The sequence below is a fragment of the Empidonax traillii genome, unplaced genomic scaffold (assembly GCF_003031625.1).
Source record: "Empidonax traillii isolate 1590-97213 ecotype Southwest subspecies unplaced genomic scaffold, ASM303162v1 scaffold67:size1865537, whole genome shotgun sequence".
In the NCBI taxonomy this organism is placed as follows: domain Eukaryota; kingdom Metazoa; phylum Chordata; class Aves; order Passeriformes; family Tyrannidae; genus Empidonax; species Empidonax traillii.
Window position 1 is genome coordinate 1166801 of NW_020955260.1, and position 22978 is coordinate 1189778.

At 40.9% G+C, this 22978-nt stretch overlaps 1 protein-coding gene across 3 annotated transcripts in view; it reads left to right on the forward strand.

Moving 5' to 3' along the window:
* ZMIZ1 (zinc finger MIZ-type containing 1) overlaps positions 1-22978 on the forward strand; it is a 296933-nt gene that overhangs the window by 64932 nt on the left and 209023 nt on the right. For all 3 annotated transcript variants that reach the window (XM_027880293.1, XM_027880296.1, XM_027880295.1), the window contains exon 2: positions 6138-6220. The gene's annotated coding sequence lies outside the window, so the exon portion shown is untranslated. The remainder of the gene's footprint in view (positions 1-6137; positions 6221-22978) is intronic.

Below are 22978 nucleotides of genomic sequence, written 5' to 3' on the forward strand. Positions count from 1 at the left end.
ATGTCTAATCCTGTCTTGCTGTTCTGCTAGTCTCGTTTGAGAATTAAGTTGATGGCACACTACTTGGGTGGGTGCTAACTGCTAGATGTGGCAATAATCTTCTTTAGCAGAGCCTGAGACACTTTGCTTCCACTGCTTCACCTCCCTCGAGTTAGATTTTTTTTATTATTTATTTATTTGCCTTACTCATGCCTACTACTTTCTTTTCAGGTCAGTCTTCTCCCTATTCCTTTAGCAAGATTAGCTGCAGAGCTTGCTTGTGACTCACCTGCACCCTTAGCCAATGCTTCAAGTATAATTTTAGTATGTTCCTCCTGCCTACAGTTTATTTTGCATCCAACACACTGGAGAAGCAGAGGGAAATCTGTAGCTTCTGGTGCTCTGCAAATCTGCAGAGGATATAAAGGCAGCTGTATGCAGGGAGAGTCAGAGGCACTGGCTATGCCAGAAGCAGCCTTTGTTCTTTCAAGCCACTTCCATGGTTGTGCTTGAGTGGATTATTGTTTAAGGCTCTGTAAGTACAATAGGACTTAAGGAAAAGGGAAGGGGAAAATTTTTCTAAAATAGAACAAAACAAACTAAAAAAGTTGCTGCGGAAATAGATGGCAAATGGTCTCTAATAATGGGATTTTACAAGAGATGTCCAATCTTCAGAACAATGGTTCAGTTTAAGCCAAGATTAATAGTGCTTGTTATCCTATGCCTGTGAGTTGGCAACGCAGTCCTCTGCTATAAAGGGATGCAGTCTGATGTGCTGCTGCCTGCTGCGGGCAGGGGAGGAGCCATGACTACCATGGGCACTCACGAAATGGTAACGAATTGCAAACTTCAGTTGTTTTGGATTCACCTGCCCCAGGCTGATTTTTCTGGTCTCTGGCTGGGTGCTGTTAGGCTGGAGCAGGCGCTAGAGGAGAAGCAGCCTGGCAGGGGGCTCGGAGCTGCTCCTGGACTGACTCCCTTGTGCTCGGCCGGCACAGCCAACCTTTCTTATTTCAGCTCAGGCCAGAGCCACCTGCTTCAGGTTGTAGTTCCACCAAGATGTGCTAAAGTGTCCATTCTCCTAGTCCTGTTTCCCTGTTTGTGCTTATACCCCGATCCAGCCTGCTGACTCTCACGCAGCCCCTTAAATCTGGGGTGTGGGAGGGAGGTGGGGTGCAGCACTGCCCCGGGTTTCCAGGGCTGTGGCAGAAGAGCAGAGACATGGACAGAGGCAATCTTGGGCTGGTGTTTTCAGGTGCACTGACTGGACCTATCTTAAATTCAGATGCAGCCTGAAAAAGAAAGCAGGATGGGAAAAGTGGTTCTTTCAGTAATTAGATTTTTCTGAAACAACTTGGGAGAAGAACAAAGATTTTGTTATTGTTGTGCTAAACTGGAGATCATGATATTGTGAACTGCTGTCGTTAGACCTCACAAAGTTAGAGTATGACACAACCCAAATGTTCTCTTCCATCTCGAAATAAGGAAATTGCAAATTCATGGCTTTCTACAGATCAGAAAAGGTGTACTCCAGTTTTTGGGGTTTTTTATCTGAAATAATGTGAAATAAAACTCAGTGTTGATTTTAAGATGCTTTAGAATTTCAAAAAAGTCCAAGTTTCTAAAAACTCCTGAGTTGATGGAGAGCTACGATTCCTAATAAGGACTGCATATAATACTTAAGCACTCTGTAGAAGTTTGTTAATGTTTTCGCATAGCAGAAGTACGCTTGCTGACCAGTAAGCTTATTTAGGAAGAGCAGCACTTCGTGTTCTTCACTTATGACCCAGTTACAGCCCTGGATAAATGAGAAGTTGGGATTGCTGACATGCTGTGGTTTTACAGGAATTTTGAGTTAGAACATATTCTGCAGTTCAAGGAGAATAATGCTGGAACTTGAAAATGATTTGTCAAAGTAGGAAAATACCCTGAAGTGCACCTGACTTATGTATTTCCGTAGGAAGATCGTACAACATATTCTCTCTATCTTTGAAGTATTTTTGTTTTTCAGGAATTTCTGTGTGGGTGTTTTCCATTTGCTATCTCTTCATTTTTATCTGTGTGTAGAGGCTAAGTGATATTTTGTATATGGAAACTGAATGTTTTGCTCTTGGTTACCCTTAGAAATTGATTTATTTACAGTTATTTAAGTCCAGCACAGGCTGAGTGCTGAGGTATAGACAGTGAGATACCCTGGGGTCCCTTCTGCTTTTCTTGGAGGGTAAGGCTAAGGAAGAGAAACAGGGCTCCAGGAAGATCTATGATAGCCTGATGTAAACTTGTCTCTAAAATCTGGCAGCCACCAGGTGGGACTCGAATGTGATGAGAAAGCAGGGGAAGGTCTTTGTGCTTGACCCAAGTCTGTTGCAGAGATATAGCTGAGACTGAGGAGGTTTAAAGATGAACTGTTGTGTTACTTCCATATTGCATGTCTTCCAGTTCCCCCTTACACTATTTCTTATATGTTTTGATTTTAAGACCTTTAGTAAAGCACAGTTTGCTCTGGGTGTTTCCCTTATGTATATTGACCTTTTCTGTTGATTCATCTTGGCAAAATCACTAACAAATAGAGCACCATGTTAAAAGAAAAAAATACTGAAACTATATTGGGCCAAAATTGGTGGGTTTGGTAGCAGAGACTGCAGGGCTGGGGGACATAGTCTGGGCGGCCCTTCAGGAATGCCTCAGACTGCAGTGAGGGCACCCTTGGGGGACTGCAGCCACCCCAGGCCAAAGCAAGGGTGTCCTTGAGGGACTGGGACAAGGGAAGGGGGAGTCCAGGCTGGGACAGGGGAAATGAAGTGAAACAGCAAGGAGCAGCTGAAGGATGAATGAGTAGCAAAGAGGAGCAGATAGAAACCATTGCACACACAACCTGCAGCCTCCTGTGCTGCCTGCTGCCTCACCCAAGGCATTGGGCTGGGTAAGGCATGGCAGAAACAAGGGAAGTTAGGCTAATAAAGCAGAGGGAGAAAAGGTGTTGGAATCCAGTTGAGCCTTGGGCAGGTGGAGGAAGAGATTTCCCCTCAGTGTTTACTGAACTGCTTAGTCTCCTTTTTTTGTTTTTCCTTCAACTTCAGAAACAGTAACTAACAATGTGCTAATTGGCAGTAAATAAAGTAAAATTAAATTAAATTACATGAGTTGAGATTGTTTTGCCCACTGTGTAGAGACAATAGATTTTGGGGTTTCTTGCATTCCTTTTCCTGTTTAAGTCTTTGGGATTTACCTTTACAGCTTTGCTTTTGAACTTTGGAAGTCTAGAGACAAAATATATCCTTTAAAACAAACACGCAAAGAGCTGAAAGCTGAAATTTTTATGTGATGATGAGACTTTGGAGAGCTGGCTTTAGGAAAAATTCCTGCTGCTGCAGGGGACACGATAAAATCGCTGGAGTTGGCAGCCCTGCTGTGTAGCCTATCCTTCCTCCTCTCGGCTCCTGCAGCCTTCCTGGCCTGTGTTGGTCGTCTCCTTCACCGCATTGATTTTTATGGTGTAATCTGCACTGAGCAAGAGTTTTGCCTGTTACGCACTTGTAATGCACCACATATGCATTGCTGTAGAAATAGGCTAATACCGAGTGCCCAGGATTGCGAGCATGGAGCGGTTCGTAGCCAAAAAAGCATTTGGCCAAAAAAACCTGCGTTTTTGTGCTCCCTCTGCTGGATCTGGAAGAGCAGGAAACCCTCCCATCTGGAGCGCCGCTGGCTCTCCTCCTTCCCCCACCTTCCAGTCCGGTCGCCGGTGGGTGCTTGGGGAAAGGACTCGGTGCTTCCCAGAGTCTGCTCGTGCAGCTGCACAACGGGCCATGAACCAGGTGTGAATGTGGAAAGGGGTGGAAACTGTGCGACATAAAATGTAGAGCTGTGTCACAGGAAGGACATGGTTTCAGACCTGGAAAGGTGGATGAGGCCAGCCAATGTAAGGGCTTTCCAGTTGATTCCTCTTCCCTGCCCATCTATTCTCATTTTCAGGTGTAGCTTACTACCCTCAAACTTTGCCAGTGCGACTGTTTTGGGGATCTTCCTAGAAAAAGGATGAGAGAAGGGATCGGGCTTTAATAAGAAGCTAATTTTATTTTTAGAAGCTGATTGCAGTTCCCAGCGGGACCCTGTGGAGTGTGCTGGCAGAGCTGTGGCTGGTGTGGGGGCACAGGAGCAGGTTGGAGTGGTGGGGGGGAAATGCTACAGCCCCTGAGCAGGTTGTGTGGGGAAATCAAGGAGCAGATGCTGGTGAGGACAGTGCCAGTGTCCTTAGAATCAGCTTGGATGTGATTTGTGAAGGGGGTGGGTGGTCTGTGATGTGAATTCACAGAAATGTTAATGGATAGCCCTTTTATTTTAAGAGGTGCTTTATAAAACAAAGTAGGAATTGTGGTGCCAGTTTTACAGATGGGCAGAATAAAGCACAGAGGAGGGGGGCAAAGCTTTGGCTTCGTGTGCTGCAGCAGTGCAGTTTAAGCTGGTTTAAGCAGCCTCTGTTCCTCCCCTCTGCCATCATGTCTGATCACTCCTGCCCTGTGCCTGCTCCCTGTGTTGTGTTGGCACAGCTGTTTATGAGAAAACATGCTGAAGGAAATTAGTTCCCCCAATCCAGCTAACCGTGCAGCTGCGCAAATGCAGGGTTGGAAGCAAGTCCAGGAGGGAGGAGTGAGAGGTAAAGTTTTAAGCACCCAAGTAAAAGCTTTAGACCGGTTTGCCAAAGCCCCATCTAGTTACACCTGGAATAGTACCCAGCTTTTGAGGCAGGCAGAACTAAAGTTTATCCTTTGGAGGAACAAACTAAAATAACTAATTCCAGCTTCATTAAAGACCAGTCTGCATTAGCTGAGAAAGTCATGTTAACACATACTAAATCTGAATCAATTAACATGTTTTTCCTGGCTTGTATAAGCAGAACAAAAGCACTGGGGAAAACTTCTAGATGAGAATTAATCCACATTCTGGGTGAAAACATTCACAGTTCAATGAGGCCTTAAAAGCCAATCATTCACCCAGGGTGCCTGTCAATATGTAACTTCTGTAAAATTGCCTTTTGTTGTGAGACAAGAAAACCAGCAGAGTTCCTGTCTGAAGCAGACAGTCCCTTGGTGACACTGTATGTCTTGGGGTGGGATGGCTGTTTCTAACTTAGGGTTTTCAGTCATGTTTTTATTCTTTGTGAATTATCATTTAACAAAATAAATATGGCTGCAAAACACACATTGAATATGACTAGAAGTTGTTTGTAATAACTTGAGGCTTTTCTTCTGAATTTTTTTAAGTCACCCGTGACTTTTGCATCATATGAATTGTTATGAAAGTGTCTGCTCCTGTAGGTGGTCCTTGGGGAGGAACCTGGACTGGCTGTAAATTGTATGCCTTTTTTTTTTTTTTTTTTTTTCTAAGTAGTGCTTGCTTTTTCATGTTTATTGGAAAATTCTTTTGCATGAAGGTTGTTTGGAAGATAGTCAAGAGAGAGGCAAAATGTAGTTATTGTGTTACTTTTATCAATATTTGCCGAGTTTTGGAGCCTGGTTAGTATAAGGCTGTAAGGACACCTTGTCTGCCTGCTGAAACAGCATGTAACAAAATATATACTGCCTGTAAACATTCCCCTGCCTCCCTTTGCAGCCTTTCTTTATAATTAAAAAGCATTTCCTAGAAGTTGCAATGCTGTGCCAATGTAATCCATAAACTGGCTTTGTTTTGCTATGAACAGGATGGTGGTTTTGAGGTATTTTGGTGTATTTTCTTAAGCAAAGTTTGGGGGTTGGTTTATTTTTTTTAATGGCACTTAGCTTACAACAGTCAGAGAGTACTCCCTTTATAAAGAGGTTAAAAGAGATTTCAGCATGACCTTTAACTGAAAAAAAATTTACCATTTGGCCCAGGAAATTTTTTTATAAACCTCAACAGATTTCATATTATCTTTTCCTTATTTCATTGTTACAGGCAAGAAAACCTGTAATACTTAAACTCCTGGACCGATTCTCAAAAGTTTGGGGGTGGCAGAGCTGGGCTGGAACCCCAACCCAGCCTTAGATCTGGTCTTCCAGGGTTAGTTCTGGGACTCCTAAATGCTCTTCATTCATTCATGTCTGTTCACTGAGCTGCTTTCAATGTTGCCATGTTATGCATGAGAACAGAAGCATGATGTGTCTGTATTTTTATTTCAGGAAAATGGATCTTGTTATGTGAGGGCGTTGAGGAAACAGTCCCCAGCTACCGAGAGGAAGAAAGGCCAGTGGGAAATATTCAGGTAGGAAAGCTGTGTGTGCCATCAGGGGGTGAAAACACTTGTGGGCCTTCAGTCTTTTTACAGATGCTGTGTCGTGTTTTATGCTTGAACGGCTGATCTGGTCACTATCAGAGTTTATTTGTTGTTTTAAGAAGAAGCCCTGTTTGGTCAATTGATTGCAACAACAAAACACTGCAAGCAAAGCCCTCAGCATAAACATTCCTCGGGCTATCCCTGGTACAGTATTGATCCTGATACGGAATACAAACAAATTACTCCTTGCTATAAAACAGAGCAGTAATATGTTCTACTTGCTGCCAATAAATGTGTATTTATAATAAACAAAGCAGAAATCCCTGAGTAGAAATGAACAGGAGTTTCAATAATGCATTCGATATCTTATGTCTAGCTGTTGTATAGAATTTAAAAAAAAAAAAAAGCAGAGTGGGCACTCTAGGATTTCTGTTTCCTCCCTCAGTTAAGAAAAATAATCTTTACAGACTTGTTCTGTTGCTGCTTTTCCTTTGCTTTTAGGATTTTTTAAAAATATTTTAAGTATTTTATAAAGCCATAGGTAAGCTCATCTTTGCCTGAAGTGAAGTTCATTGCTTCTCGAGAATTTGGCCTACATCATAATTTTCTTGTGGACCAGCTACCTTTCCTTACTTTGCTATGTGGGTCATCTCCACTTTCACTCCTTGTCACATTCCTGTGGTATTTCCTTATATTGGGATGTAGCATTAAAGACACTTTGGTGTATCAGTAGCTGTTTTGAATGCAGCTGAAATAAGGAGGGGGTGTCTGTACCCTGTGACCATCATCACTGAGGGTGCATGGACGATAACTGAACCCATTTCCAAAATGAAAAAAGTTAATGATCATCAGAACATAGATTTTTTTTTTTTTTCTAAATCTGCTTTGCCGTGCTCATATAAGTCTCCTCATCCGTATTTTCAGTGCTGCACTTTGATGAGTTACAGACAGTTGACCTCCAGGCATTTCTTGATGAACATTTCTGTCTGCTCTCAGCCTTGAAAAACTCAACCTTTTCAAGAGCTGTATGGGAGAAAAATGTGTAAGACTAATATTTATAGGCTGAAAGAGATGGGAGAGGAAAGACTAAAGTGTAAAACTTGCTCCCAGCAGAAATGCCATCCCTCTTTTACCTCTGATAATTAGAAGCACTTCTGACACGGCTGCAAAGCAAGTTAGTGGTGTGTGCCTGCTGTTTGCTGTGCATTTGCACTGCAGGACTGTTTTGCTTCATGTATGATGATGCTTGCTTCTTTCTACTTTGTTTTCAGACAATCACAAATTTCAGCTGATACTCACGTATTACATTATGATTCATTCATACTCTTACATTTAAACAATTACTTCCAAGTACTTACACATGATTCCAAAAATATGAGGTTGTGATTCAGGTTCACATTTTGAGTATTTTCTTTTTCATAATGTTTAACAAAGCTCATTTGCATAAATCCTTTCATTAATAGTTCCAACTGAAATAATCCTGGAAGACTAAAAGGAAGGGAGGTTTTAAATACCATAATTTTATGTATAAAATCTTGGCTATATTAAGAAATACTGCAGTACTGATTTTAATAGTAGATTCTAATAGTAGATTTAGAGGACATTGCAAATAGTTTTTAGAGATGCCTTAGGAAGTATACAGTATTTGTGTCCCCTGAATGTAGGTCTGTGGTGCTCGTCTTAGATAATAAGAAAATAATATGTACAGGCATAGAAATGCAGCAAATAATTAACAAAAAGAACACTCAACACCAAAACCCACCACATCAAGAAATGCCCTGTTTTTAAAACTGTGTTCTTGAAAATTTCCTGGAGATTTCCCAAGACGTTTGGATCCTGGTTTTCAAAAATAAAATAAAAATCACTTCTTTTGATCTGTGAGGAAACTTAGGAAAGAAGTCCCTTGCTGTGCCTTTGGGTCATGTGGTCTCACTGCTGTAGAGCTGGAATGTTTGCCATGGTATTTCCGGAGGCTTCATAAACACACAGAAAGAACAGTGGAAGTTAGGAGGATTCTTTAAAAAATTATTATATTCTTTATCCCCCTACCTTTTTTTTTTTTTTTTTTTTGGCAGGCTAAATTCATTACACTTTAAATGTGGGGTTTTTTTGGGATTTCAGAAGAGTTTTTATTTGATCAGTCCAGTGAATTTTAAGAATTAATCTGTTTCTTAAAGAACAAAGTTAAATGATATTTAACAATTTTTTTAATTGCTTATTTCGTCTAGAATTAGTTCTTACTAAATGTAACACCTGGTAACCTACATACTAAGCTTAACCCTGTTGTTTAGATGGTCTTAATGGTTTACTTCTGGCATGTGTCATTGTTAGTGGCATTTAGGAACCTGACTTGATAGCTGTCATCTTGCAAGCTGGAGTAATGCAAACAAAAGACGGGCACTCAGACGAGGTTTCAGGGAAGAGCCATTTCCCAAGTCCTGCTACGGTGGCATAGAATCCTGATGTCAAATCAGAAAAGCATAGAATTAGTTATGGCTCCTGGGATATGAGGGTTAAGATTATGCAAACCTCTTCTTTCTAGCTGTAGGAGTAATATGTGCTCCTTTGCAAACACCAGCTCAGACGGGGATTATGAAGACCTCGGTGTGCCTGTAATGCCATGGATGTGTGATGTCTTAGTGGCAAGGTGGGCTGAAGGGACCCTGCAGTCCCTTTTACACCCTGGGCTGCCAGAGATGCATCTTATCCTTCTCCCTTCCCCTTTCAGCCCAGCTGCCTGTTGAGCAAGGGCAGAGAACTGATCTGTTTTAAAAATAACCTGGCAAAAATGGGGAGGGAGGGGGAGGATGAATGGGCTATTTTTAGCTTAACCAACTCCATTCTCTACACAGTACCATAAAGCTGTCCTAGCACTACTGGGAGGAGTGGGGAAAGGGCAGAGCAATAGGAGCTGGTAACAAGTGGCCAGAGATAGGAACTGCATGTTCCAGATTGCCTCTGTGAGAAATCACCCCAGCAATGTGGCTGTGTATTCCGTGAGGCTGCTCAGGACATGTCAGTGGGAGGTAAATAACCATATCAAAATGGGCTTGTTGCTGAGTCAGACTGTTTATTGCATCAGAAGTTACAAAAAGGAAGCATAGCTTGTCTTAGAGCTTTCCTTTTAAGTATGAAACAGTAGATTTCCCCTCTGCCATTTCCCCCTCCCCCACCTCCCCAAATTCAGGCTCTGAAGAAGACCCTTGGTAGATCTGGAATTGAGCAAGGGCTTGGATTCTGCACATTGTCAGGTCATCTTTGCTCGTCCTTCCTGTCCACTTCTGAACTTTTTGAATGTTATCTTTAGGTGTGACTAGTTATTTAATGATATTCTCCTAATCTGGAAGTGTATGAAGTATAGAATCATTTACTTTAATAAAGTCTTATGTTTTGTTTCAATAAATTATGTAATGTCTGATTGCCACAGTGGTCATATTGTCCGACTTCTGTGGGTACCCCACATATCTGTGTGGACAACACAAATGTTGCTTAACAGAAGAAGGGAAAGAAGGAAGAGGAGCAAAATCATCAGTTGAATAGCTGTGAAGGTGTTTAGGGTAGGAAAAAAGGGTGGAATTTTGAGGAAGGGAAATTGTCCCTCTGTTTTGTTGACAGAAATTGATGTAAGAAAATACAAGCATCTTACAGTCTAAAAGAAGATGGGAAGAACTGGTTGATGTGGTTGTAGTGATAATTTTGGAAGTGCTTCCATTCTGTAGGGGCACATAGGTACAGCAATTGCTATCTAGGCCACTGATGTTTGGGTCACTTCTGTTTACATTTCCACAATTTCAGATCTGTAAAGCTGAGCTGAGACATGCTTGGAATATGAAGGTAGCCAGCTGAACTGGTAGTGTTCCCACTGTTTTCTGGATACTCTGCTTCATCCATGTCAGTACTGGGGGGCAGGGGAATGGGGCATGGAGACTCCATTTTTTCCCCCCTGCTCACCTGGTGATTATTGGTAGAAAACTGTTGGATTCTGTGACATAAATGGCATACTATGATCATTGGTCAGTCTTCTGCATTGGTCTAGTCTAGAGTAGTGATACCTACTGGCCTGTAGCTAGAGCATTTGATTGAGAGGGAAGGCGATGAAGTTGAAAAGTTGTCCTGAAACTGCTGGACTAAAATATATGGGGGAAAACATAGTTTCAAAGATCAGCTTAAATATAAATGCCCTGCTGTTTTATAAGTTTTCTTTTATAAAAGTAAGCCATGATCCAAAGGTAAAGTGTGTTTTAAGCTGAACATTATCTGCTTGTATATGTAGGGGAGGAGTTCCAAATGAAGGCACAGATGTGTATAACTCAGTAAAATCTTGGAAACTTCTTGCTTGAGTTGTCTTCAGTGTTATACTTTTTAGTCAAATGTCTTTATGAGACAGTGCAAAGACTTTTTATAATTTTGTAACAATAATATGTATATCTAAATAATACTTTTCATGCTATTTGGCTTTATCCCTTGCCATCTAAGGATTCCCAAGGCTTTATAAGGAAACTTGCTTAAGCAGACCAACAAGAATCATGGTTGAAACTTGTTCTCAAAAGCTCTGTGTTCCTAATGGCCTTTGACAGTGGTCGGGAAAGATGTCACTTCAGCATAGTGAAAAGCAACCAAAATGAATTATATTTTTAATGAAGATTTCGCTATCTGGATGAATTGATACTGGCAGGACAGTATTGGTTAAAAATAGAAGGTCCTTCTGTAGACACATTGCAGACTATCCTGGTTTTATTTTGTCTAAACAAAAAGCAGTGTACATACACTGAGTGTAAACAGGCCTTTCAGTCTGAGGTACTTCCTTTGGCGGATGGGTTCTGATTTTTTTTTTTTTTTTTTTTAAGTAAGTGTTGCTTTGAAGGGAGACCAAATAAAATCAGTGTTCAAGTATTCTGTTTATCATGTGACTGCATGGAAGATTGCTGTATCTTGTACTAGACTTACTTTATGATGATATGGACAGGATTTTTATGGCCTTATAAAGGATGCTAGCTTGCATTCCTCTCTGCAAAGAAGTATTTCCAAAAGAAATAATACGCAAATTGAATATTTATTTTTGTTCAATACAAAAGTATTCATAACTAACTGGCAAATATTTTACTTCTCTGCCCTCCCTTTTTCTGTTAATCTTGTTTAACTCCTCAGTGTTTTCTTCTGACTATTAGAAATATGTTCTTCTAGGGTATTTTAGAGCAGCTGCTTTACAAGCCAAGAATTTGTATCTTTTCACTGAAAGCATGTGTAAGGAAAAGGACTGAATGGTTATTTGACTTACACAGCTTGCACATATGTATATTGTATATTTTGGATATATTATGTGTGTGTAAATTGAGATCCTGTTTCAGAACAGTCTGTCAGCGGTTGAAGATTATATATGTATTTTTAAATGACTGACAAATTTTAAATAAGGTTACATTAACCTGCAATAATAATAGTGTTGAGGATTTTAAGACATATTTCCTACTGAACAGTGTTTAACTGAATTCCTCTATTTAATCTTATTGAAGTTACTAAGTTCAAGGTATAACGTTTTTTCACACATTTTGTTAGGCCTTGGTATTTCTGACAGAATAGCTTTCTTTTCCAGGCCTCCAAGTAGGAAAAGAGAAAGTTGTTTCCCTCTCCAGACAAAAGAACAGTGCAAGTGTAACCTCAGTTCTCTCTCTGTCTCTTAACCTGGTATGATTAATTGGTCATGTTTTCAGATAGTTATGAAAGGATAGGGAAAAAGGAGGAAAAACATTCCTTTGAAGCAAGTATCAGTGATTGAAATGCTGCCTTGAATCACAAAGATACATATGACTGAGATCCGTGTTTCCAGAGTAAGAAAACTGATGGTCGGGTGCAAGTATGTAAACTACTTGTACTCTGCTGAGGATGTATAAAATATATATCTGCAGCCCAGATCAAACTAAGGCAAAGACAAGATTTTAAGCTAACAAATAATGGACAACATCCATGTATATGTAATGTAATCTAAAAATCTCGCAAGTCAAAATAAACCCAATTCATCTGCAGAATCTGAATATGTGGAGTGTGTCTACCACACATTGTGGGGTTCCTTCTCTTTTTGCTTTTACCTGTCCCATACAGCAGAAAGCTCAAACAACTAAAAACTAAAAGCACTCCTTTACAGTGGAGTGGGAGGAAAAAGAAGACAGGCATGAACACCACCTTTCAAAGATGCTAAGTGCTTGCCACAGCAACAGTCTGTTGACAGAGAATTCAGCAAAATAATTATGTGTTGGTTACGCTGTTTTCTTTTGTTGCCTTATAATGGCGTACTGTAATAGAATTTTGTCTTCTCCATGTGCTGTCTTATTGGGTGGGCAGAAGCTCACTAACTTCTGTAGGCTGGTTGCTGCTAAATATAGTCTAGCAATGACCATTTTATTACCATCCTTTTAAATGTAAACATTCCCAGTCTCTTCAGGCACTCTTCTTAAAACATGCCTTCTTTTTCCCCTGATGATTTTCACTGCTACCCTTCAATTTTTGTCTCATTTTGCTCTGAATCTGTAAATTTCTCTTACATACTATTGCCAACCACCAAACTATCACTGCTGCTTTAATACAAATTATGGCATCAGGAAAGCATTGTTTTCTCAGGTCCTAGTTTGATAATAGGTTTCCTTCCTGAGCACATTTCTTTTTTGGACTGTTCAAATGTCCACCAAACAGAGTGGACATTGGTTGGTGGGATGGATGCCTGCCTGTGCAGAGAGTCCATTTAACATCTACAGTATGGTAATGTGAGTGTTAAGGTCATTATAGTCCTGGACCTGACAGAAGCTGAGGAGCTAGAGATGGAGTGCTCTTTATCAGTGTGTAGAGTCTTGCAGTCTTTGCTCTGCCTTTCCCTCACACCTTTGGCCTTTCTGGTGCCTAAGATCTGTCTGGTGCCTTTTTTCTTATACTGCCTCTGAAGTTCTCACCTGGAGACCTCCCATTTTCCCTCCATCTGCTCAGAATGCTCAGGTTATGTTGGTTTGCAGTCAGAGCATTTTGGAAGTTCAGGTAGAGGGAAACCAATAGAGGGATATGCCCCAAGAGAAGCTGTACTTACACCGAGTCTCGTGGGCAGATAGAAGCTTGAGCTGCTCATCTTCAGCTGCCCACATTCTGTGTGGAGCCAAACCAGAAGCCCCATATCCATCGTTAGCATTGTGTTGAGCTCGAGCTAATAAGCTCGGTCTCCTGGCAGGATGTGTTAGATCAGGCTTACTGCTGTGCTAATTGTGCTTACACAGCTTCCAGTTTGGAGCTGGCTCATTTACAGCTGGCTTGGACGGTGGCCAAGAAGGCTCGCCTCTGCCTGCAGTATGCCATGTAGACATACACACATCCAGCACTTGAACGTGTCTGTCAATAGCAGGAAATTATATTTGGAGGGAGGGGAAAATCTTTGGCCTGGCTGCAAGCATAAACAAGGACAATATTAATGAATGAGGAAGTAGGTAACAGTTTTAATAAGGAAAAGGTTTGATTATTCCAATTTTAGATTCACTGCCACAAGTTGTTTTCAACCCCCATGTTTGGCCCTATCTTGTTCCTCATTTACCACTGGTTTTCTGGTGTTGTTTTTTTTCCTGTTACAGTATGCCTTGGGAGCATTTCCTGGATTTAAGAAACTTCACTGTAGAAGTGAGCAGCCTGGTATTTTAACTGGGAAACAGAAACTAATCTAAACACAAGCTTAATGGCAAATATGGGCAAAATTTCAGAGGAGAGAAACTTGCTTTTATGATTAGCCCATGCAGTGTTTTTTGTCTTCCTTTACTTCATCTGTTAGTAAGTTAGTTTGTCCATTGACTATAATATAGTGTCAAGGACTGGCCCATCCTAGTGTTGAATTTCTGTGGTTTCCTAAAGGTAGTGGATACTCACTAGTAACAGGAATTATACAGGAACAAGAGACCCAGAGCTGTAAAAAGTTCAAGTTTGTTTATTTAGATTTGAAAAAACTAGAGCTCAGAATTACTTGAAAGCTACATCCTCAACTGGCATAGATCAGTTTCATCAGTTACCATCAGCTGTGTTATTTACTTCAGCAAGAATTCATCCCCTCAATTATTAAGAAATATTTTGTCTGTGGAGGAGGGTGGTGGTGGATGGGAACATATGAGTGTGTATTACATAAATATAGAGAAAACTGGGCTAGTCTCTTTATTTATTGTGAAATATTAAAATGATTAATCAGCCACATCACTATGAGCTCTCTTAATATTTGAGCCCATTTTCCTCAGATTATTTTTTTAGTCACAAACATCCATGCATCGCTGCATTAACTTGCTTGACAGTTTAGAGGCCACTTCTCCTTTTGAGCAAGCCTCAAAGAGACACTAACAACCTTCTAGTTCTAAAATCACTGTTATTAAAACAACCAGGGGAATGTATCTCTGCAAAGACAGAGCTGAATAATGATTTAGCTCCCAGAATTAATTCGAAATTTCAGAAGCACTAAGTAATATTTTAGTGGCAGTATAATCCTGTACATTACATATTAAGTCTGCAGACTGCACTGCCAGAGGAAGAACCCTGCAGTATTTAAATGACACTGTAACACCACGGTATTATATTCAGGTCATTAGGGGGCATTTTACAGGATTGAAGTTATCTGGCAGAATGTCAAGGGTGAATCATATAATCTCTGTTTCTTTGCCTCTCCAAATATGTAGATTAGGGGTTTGAAAAAAATAAATTACACCTGCTTCACCAGTGTTCCTTCTCTGCCTCTGCCCACTGTATCACCTGTGAACCACTTGCATGGTCAACAAAGAAAGAGGAAGGGAAGGGGAGCAGTAGATATAGATGGCTCAAATAGCAGATGATATAAGTGGAGAAAGCAGTGTACTGAGGGTTGTGTTGGTTTTTCTTTTTTCTCTGTGATTCAGAGCAATTGATAGATAAGCATAAACCAAAGTATTTGGCTTTTGTGGCAGCTGTCAGTGGGTGTCCAGAATGATGAAAAATTATGAGTCCCAAGATGAGTGTTTTCCAGAGCAGATCCCTAACACTAACCTTATGAAGAGGCAGGGGCACTCTTGCAATTGAATGTACCAAGGCAGATGGATGCTTCTATCCCCTTTGTGCCTTAGAAATTCCTTCTAAATTCATATGTGTGGCCCATCATAATGATTTTGATACCTCTTTTCAAATGTGCTCATCGTTCAGACAGCTCTGGTTGAATTTAGAGAGAGATATTAGGCTGTGAAAAGCATGTGTTCTCAGCAGCTCATTGCTGCCTCTGGCAGAAGGTGCTGCCATTCAAATCTGCTAGCTAGATAGTTCACATGATTATTCTGTGCACCATCAGAGACAAACTGAGCTGGGTTAGTTTAAACATGTAAATAGTAGCTTTAGATCATTCTTTCTGCAAGAAACATATAATCATCACAGAAGTAGCCTAGCCAGCTGATGGTCAGCAAATTTCACCATGCGAGTCTTCCCTTGTCTTTGGGTTGATGCGAACATTTGTTAAAAATAAAAACAGTAATAATAAAAATCGATCACTGTAGGTAGGTGGAATTTAAATGATGTCTAACTTCCAGTGGTGGGAATGGCAATGGTGATATGCTGGTTGGTCAGGGGTTGATAAACTTTTCAACTAACAAAGTAGCCATCATACAAACAGGACACGTGGTTGTGATCTTTCTGCGCTCAAAAGTGGTCAAGGGGGGACCCCCAAGAACAGTTTGCATATTTGAAGAATTTGTTTTCCTCTAGTCTAGAATATGGACCCATTTGTCATAGGGTAATATCTGCATTCCATGTGATGGAAAATCTTAAGTCTCAGGGGCAAGAGGTGTGCTTGCTGCTGCATACCAGTGCTTGCAAGGTGTGCTGAGGATACTGGGAATTATTTTTACAGGTCTTTCAAAAAATAGCTTTAACATCTTACTAGGGAATGGTGCAAGACTCATATTTGTAGAGAAGTGTTGGGAATGGTAGATTTGCCCTACTTGGCAGACCTGCTGCTGTAGGAGGCTGTGAGGGCAGAGCTGCAGGTTAAATATGACTATGGACAACAGGTCCATGAACAGACACGAAGGGAAGCTTATATTCCTACTGACATCTGACTGTGGGTGCTGAGGAGTAAAGGCAATAAACTATAGATAATAACTGGGCTCATGTACCCTGCCTACATCATATCTTCTGCTCAGATACTGAGTTAAATGGATGACTAGATTAACCCAGAATAGCATGTTTTCTGTTTCTACTGCTTTCACATGTATAAGAATACTTCAAACATTATTCACACTGTAATTTAAGTTACTTCAATACCCCTCACTCTGCTTCCTTCCTTTTTTTACATGAGAAAGACTAAACTGAGAAAAGACTAAACCTTTATTTTCATGTATACAGCCTACTTTCACTGAGGATAAAGTTTCTGTTTAGATTTTGAGGACTGTTCTCTCCTGATCTTGGTGTTGCTTTAGTTGTCTCTAGATTTGTTTTAAAACGTACAGCAGGAAGCCAGTTCTGTCCCAGTATTTCTACTCTAGTATTCTAGTATTCTACTCAGTATTTCTACTGTGGTTTTTTCAAGCTAAAGGCACTGGGCTTTCCTGAAAAATGTCCGTAGACAAAGAACTCTCCAGAGCATGTTTCTACTGATCTGTGCAGTTAGCAATCACTCCTATGAGCTGTCATTTTACAGTAAAAATAGAAAATGTAAAATATTGATTACATATGTAAGTGCAAGAAATGTACATCTGTATACTAGCTCTCCAGAAGCGTGTTGGTAAAAATAGATTTCAGTCACGTTTTTCCTTCTAACATGGCACGACAAGTAATAGTTTTGTTCTTGAGGAAGTACGTATGAACCCATAAGGCTATGAGCTTCTGAAGAGAGGGTTATTCCAGCTGTAACAAAGTAGCATTGGAAATTTTCTGGGACTTCTTTTCCTAAGTAAGGGACATGTGCTTGTTATTATGATACAGTAGTGAACCGTGCCATGAAGTTTAGGATGAGAGAGATCTTGGTTGTATATGTAATGTTCCAGGTATTCACTGTAGTTTATGCATACTAGCAATACACAGTGGTCTGACCCTTATGTTACTATGCCACTTGTACTGCCTTTTCAGTGTATTTGCTGATGCTGCAACACTTCTTGCAACAAGTTTTAGATAATTCAGCATCTGCTTTTCTCAATTGAAACAATCATGCTGCTCTCACTGGTGGTACACTACTAATGCCTGTTTTCCTTCCAGCTCACTGAAGGCAAACATCTGGAGTACAGTCTTCACTGTCCTTGGCTGTTCCCTCGGTTGTGGCTTCTTCTGATTGCTATCAGTTTAAAGCATTGCCACCTTTGGGTTTGATCCAGAAATTTGCCAACCTGGGCCTCTAGCTTTCTATAAGGACTGGTCAGGAAAATAGGAAGATTGTAGGGCAAACCACGTTATTTCATGAGACCATGTGTATATAATAAACTCTGAATAATTACACAATAAAGTAATCATCCAGCAAATTATTATGCTCCTCAGTAGGGAACCTCAATAATAAGTCTGGCAAAAATAGAACTTCTTTTTTAATAGTCATTGTCAAAGTATTTTTAAGTATTAGCACTGTTTATTTAAAGTTGAACTGATACCAGATCCACTTTCCAGTTCTTTGTAGAATGAAAATTCTTTGCTCAGAATGAATCTTAATGATAAATTGAAAGTATTTTAGAAATAGGGTTTGCAGCGGAGTTTCATTTTCATGTTTATTCCCTTCATCCACCATGTGGTGCAGCATTGTAGATGTTAGTCTCAAATAATGTCTTTCTAAAGACTTTGAGTAACAATTAACTACATTGTTCTTCGACTTTTTGAGTTCATACAAGAAACCAGGCAGTTGACTAAATTTGCTTGTTTCGTTGCAAAAATGTAGTGGACTTCTGCACACAGTTTAGTGGATTGGATTCAGTATTGATAGTGTTCAACATACCTGCCAGCATTTCTGGAAGGGTTTTCTGTAGCTAGTAAATTTTTTTTTTTTTTTTTGGGGGGGGGGCCGGATATGAATACACCCAAACCCAATTTACTACTTGTAATATGAATGTACTATGCAAGCCATCAGAATATTTGTAGATGTAACGCTCTCTGATGGAGATGCTTACTTTGCAGTATGGCTGCTTTCTTACTTTGGTAAGCTTGCAGTGGGTTCTTTCTGGGCAGTGTGCGTGCACACATAAACACACAAAGCATGTTACCTGCCTGAAGCTTCAGGCTCAATGTGTGAGCCCAGATGTCATGTTTCTAATGCCCTTTGTAAGAAATGTGAAGTAATGGCTCAAGTGTAGAAGCTGTGTGTGTGTTTATGAAACATGGACAGGCACAGTCTGTGAGTTCAAGTGTCTTATGAAAATGTGTGTGTGTGGTAAGGCCACACTATCTTCAGAACAAACTTTTCATGTTCTTGAACTTTAGACTTCTCAGTCTTTAAAAGTGGTGTGAATGACAGAATACCTTAAATACCTCCACATGTGTTTGTATTTAGTAGGTGTAAAATCACTTTCACCAAGGTAACTTGGTGAAAAGGAGAAACATCTGCTGAATTAATTTTCATGAAGTAGGTGGTTCTTTTACGTCTCTGTGTTGTGGGGCCTCCTAGCCAAGAGGGGAAGAAACATACAGGTATGGTGATCTTTTAAATAAATTAAATAGGTGAATTATGGGTGAATAAATATGTGTGACAAAGAGGTAATATAAGGAAAGCAAAAAGTGTTCATACACAAAGAACAGTGGATGGTGCCTACCTCTCCGTTATGATCCCAAATGCTAGAAAATCAAAGGCTTCATTCTTACTGGAGAGACTGAAAGAAGGTCGAGTTCAAAAATAGCTCTGGGTCAAAAAGGAGGGAGGAGAGAGAGACAGTATAGTCACTGAGATGAGTAACTTCAGATAACGTTTGAGTGTCTGTGATGTCATAGAGAGAACTGCTGCTTAGGAAGAGGCCTGCCTTAGCTTATATTTTCAATACAGAGACACATGATAGCACTACCAGAAATTTGCTGCTCTGGGTACAGGTTGTCATTATACCCTATTTACTGCTTTCTATTGGTTCTTCTTCTCTGTGTGTGTGATGCTGGGACTTGTGAGGCCACATGCCTTGATTGTCTTGTGGCAATACGCCAAGCCATTCTATAAATCCTTCCTCATGAATTATGGAGAAAAAAACCTGTCCTAGACTTTTAGGAGAACAGTGAAGGTTCTTGTGTAATTTAACCCTTATTCTTGTCTTCAGCTGTGCCCTCACTTACACAGCTCTAAACTGACATGAATGTTGAATGTATGCTCTAGTCCTTATCATCACTATATCATCTTGAAATAATACCTGAACTTCTTTTTGTAATGTAGTGATACAAGAGATCTCAAGTCAAACTGTACAAAAAACTGAAATCAAAGCACCTTTTTCTAAAATAGGCTAAAACTTTTGGTTTCAAAATATTGCTATCTCAGTATTACTGTGAATATTTACACTGTTTCTTTGAACCTTACCAATTTCCTTGCCCTAGGAATAAAAGCTGGGTAAGAACCTGGATAACTTGTAAGCAATGCTTATCCTAGAGGTAAATGTCAGTGTGGCAGCTTTTAGGATAAATGTTATGTAAGGATTTGTATTTTTTTCTTTGATAGAACCTGACCAGCTAGGAAACGTCTAGTTCCAGCTGTACCTTACTATTACACTGTTCAACTCTGATCTGCAAAGCCCCTAGTGAGAGTAAAAGAGTAATTTGATTTCTAGACCTTTATTTTTGCCTCCCTCAGCTCTCCTTGCCAGAAAGGATGCCAGTTCAGTACCACTAAGTCTATTTGGAGGCCGATAACTAGCAGTGTACCCCAGGGTTCTATACTGGCTCTAATCACAAACTCGCAAAATATGCTGAGTTGGAAGGGACCCACAAGGATCACTGGATCCTTGGCCCTGCACTGGACCATCTCCAAGAGTCACACAATGTGCCTGAGAGTATCATCCAAAACCTTCTTGAACTCTCTAAGGCTTGGTGGTGTGACCACTTCCCTGGGGAGCCTGTTCAGCACCCAACCACTCTCTAGGCAAAGAACCTCCTTCTAATATCCAACTTAAACCTCTCCTGACACAACTTCATTCCCTTGGGTCCTGTCACTGGTCACCACAGAGAAGAGATCAGGGCCTGTCCCTCCTCTTCCCCTCACAAGGAAGTTGTAACTGCAGTGAGGTCTCCCCTCAGTCTCCTTCTCTCCAGGCTGAACAGATCAAGTGCCCTCAGCCACTCCTCATGGCCCTTCTCCATCTTCCTTGCCCTCCTTTGGACACTCTCTAGCAGCTTAATATCTTTCCTATATTGCAGTGCCCAAAACTGCACACAATATTCCAGGAGAGGCTGCCCCAGTGCAGAGCAGAGCAGGACAATCCCCTTCCTCAACCAGCTGGCAATGCTTTGCCTGATGTCCACCGGGACATGGTTGACCCTCCTGGCTGCCAGGGCACTGCTGACTCATGTTCAACTTGCCATTGACCAGGACCCTGAAGTCCCTTTCCTGTGGCACTGCTTTCCAGCATCTCATTCCCCATGTTTGTACATCCAGGGTTGCCCCATCCCAGGTGCAGAATCTGGCACTTCCCCGTGTTGAACTTCATATAGTTGGTGATTGCCCCACCCTCTGATTTGTCAGGGCCTCTCTTCAGGGGCCTCCCTGCCTTCAAGCTATTCAGCATCTCCATTAGTGATCTCTGTGATGGAGCAGAGTGTACCCTCAGCAAGCTTACATGGAGGAATAGCTGTTAACACCAAAGGGTCGTGCTGCCATCTAGAATGACCTGGGCACTCTAGAGAAATGAGCTGACAGGACCTCTCCTGGGGAGAGGAATAACCCCAGAGATCAGTATTTGCTGGGAAAGCAGCTTTTGCAGAAAAGGATTTGGGTGTTCTGGTGGAACCCAAGTTAAACATGAGATGAAACTGTGCCCTTGGGGCAAAGAAGACCAATGATATCCCAAACTGCATCAAGCACAGCATTGTCAGCAGCTTGTGATCTTAGCCCTCTACTGACACCAATGAGGTCACACTTGGAGTGCTGTCTCCAGTGCTGGGCTTCTCAGTCCAAGTAAGACAGGGATGTACTGAATAGGAACCACCAAAGGGCCACAAAGATGCTGAAGGGACTGGAGCATGTCACATATGAGGAAGGACTGAGAGAGCTGGAGCTGTCAGTCTTGGTGAAGAGAAGGCTCAGTTGGTACCTCATACATGCATAAAAATACATGAAGGGAAGGTGCAAAGAATAGGGAGCCAGGCTCTGTTTAGTGTTGCCCAATTACAGGACAAGAGGCACTGGGCACAAACATCACTCGTTCTGCTATTCTGTCACTTTGGACATGTTTTCAGTGAGGTGATTTCTCATGCACCGGGACTCAGACTGAGGTAAACAACTGATTTTGCTGTTAGCTAGGTATGACTTTTAGTGAACTTAATTTCAAAGATGACCACAGAATGAAATCTGAGGGAAATTGCGTAGTGAGTATCGTGAGGCCGGTGTCATTGCTGCAAGATAAGGTAGCTTTGTAGGTGGTGGAGCCTGAAGAGTGGGGATTGGGTGATAAGATATGAAGTGTTTGTAGCAGCAAAAAGGGTTTAATGTTGCTGAAAGTTCTTTCCTAAATGCATTAAAAATCAAAGTACTGGTGGATTTAATCCCAGACAGGTGTACAAGTACTTTGACTAGATACTCTCTGGATTTAGAGACAGTGTAGGACCCAATATGCCAGGGAGGAAGGATTTATTTAATTTTTTTCAAAAGCAGCTGATACCTCTAGTTAGTTTTTGCGGAAGTAAGTGTCTTCTGCAGGCGTCTCAATATTTTAACCATAGTTTTTCAAAAAAAATTAAAAGAAATGTAAGGTATAATGCTATTGAATGAGATAAGAGTTTGAAAACTCCCGCTCAATAAACTGGTATGTTCTTCAGGAAATTGATGATATATCAAAAGCTGTTTCTTTGGATAGCAATCACTGGTTTAGCTGCCCAAAATTAATGGGAAATTCTAACATGGAGAGAAGGCTCTGTCTGCTTATAGGGTGCTGGTTTTGTATACAGAGTTCTGGGCTTATCTTGAAAGGGGTTCTGACACACAACAAAACCGGTGAAAACTCTTGCAGCCAGCAGTGCTTTATTCTGACTGTGCACATTTCTTGGTTTATGTCTATGAGATCAATTTAAAGACAATTCAATATTTTCTTTTGTTTTCCCTTTTTTTTTTTTTTTTTTTTAATGACCAAATATACTGGATGAAAACAGATCATCCAATTAAAAGATAAGCTGCATATTTAAGATGAAGCATGTTCTCTCCTACAGGAGTAAAACTGTGATTGTACGTCTTTCTAATTAGTCTTTCTGAACAGGGCATAGAAAGGTTGTGGTGGCAGTGGTGTTTGACTTTTTTTCTTTTGGAAAAACTCAGTATTTTCTTCCAATAATCTATTTGCCACTGCTGTGAAAATGAAGCAGTATTCACTGGACCAACCAGTTTCTTGCACTGAAGTCTGTTGGTAGAATGAACAGCAAGACACACATGCCTGACCCTTAGAGGTTTTGTGTATAACAGATTGTGTTTCTTGAAAATGAGCATCTGTAGGTTTCTTCTGTTTAAACTCAAGTCACTGTTGGAAGGGGTTCTCTTGGTTCACAGGGAGGGAGGCGTGTTGGGGCACCAGGGCCCCAGAGGTCAGCCTGAACCCAGGGGACATATTGGGAAATGTGAAAGCTTTGGGG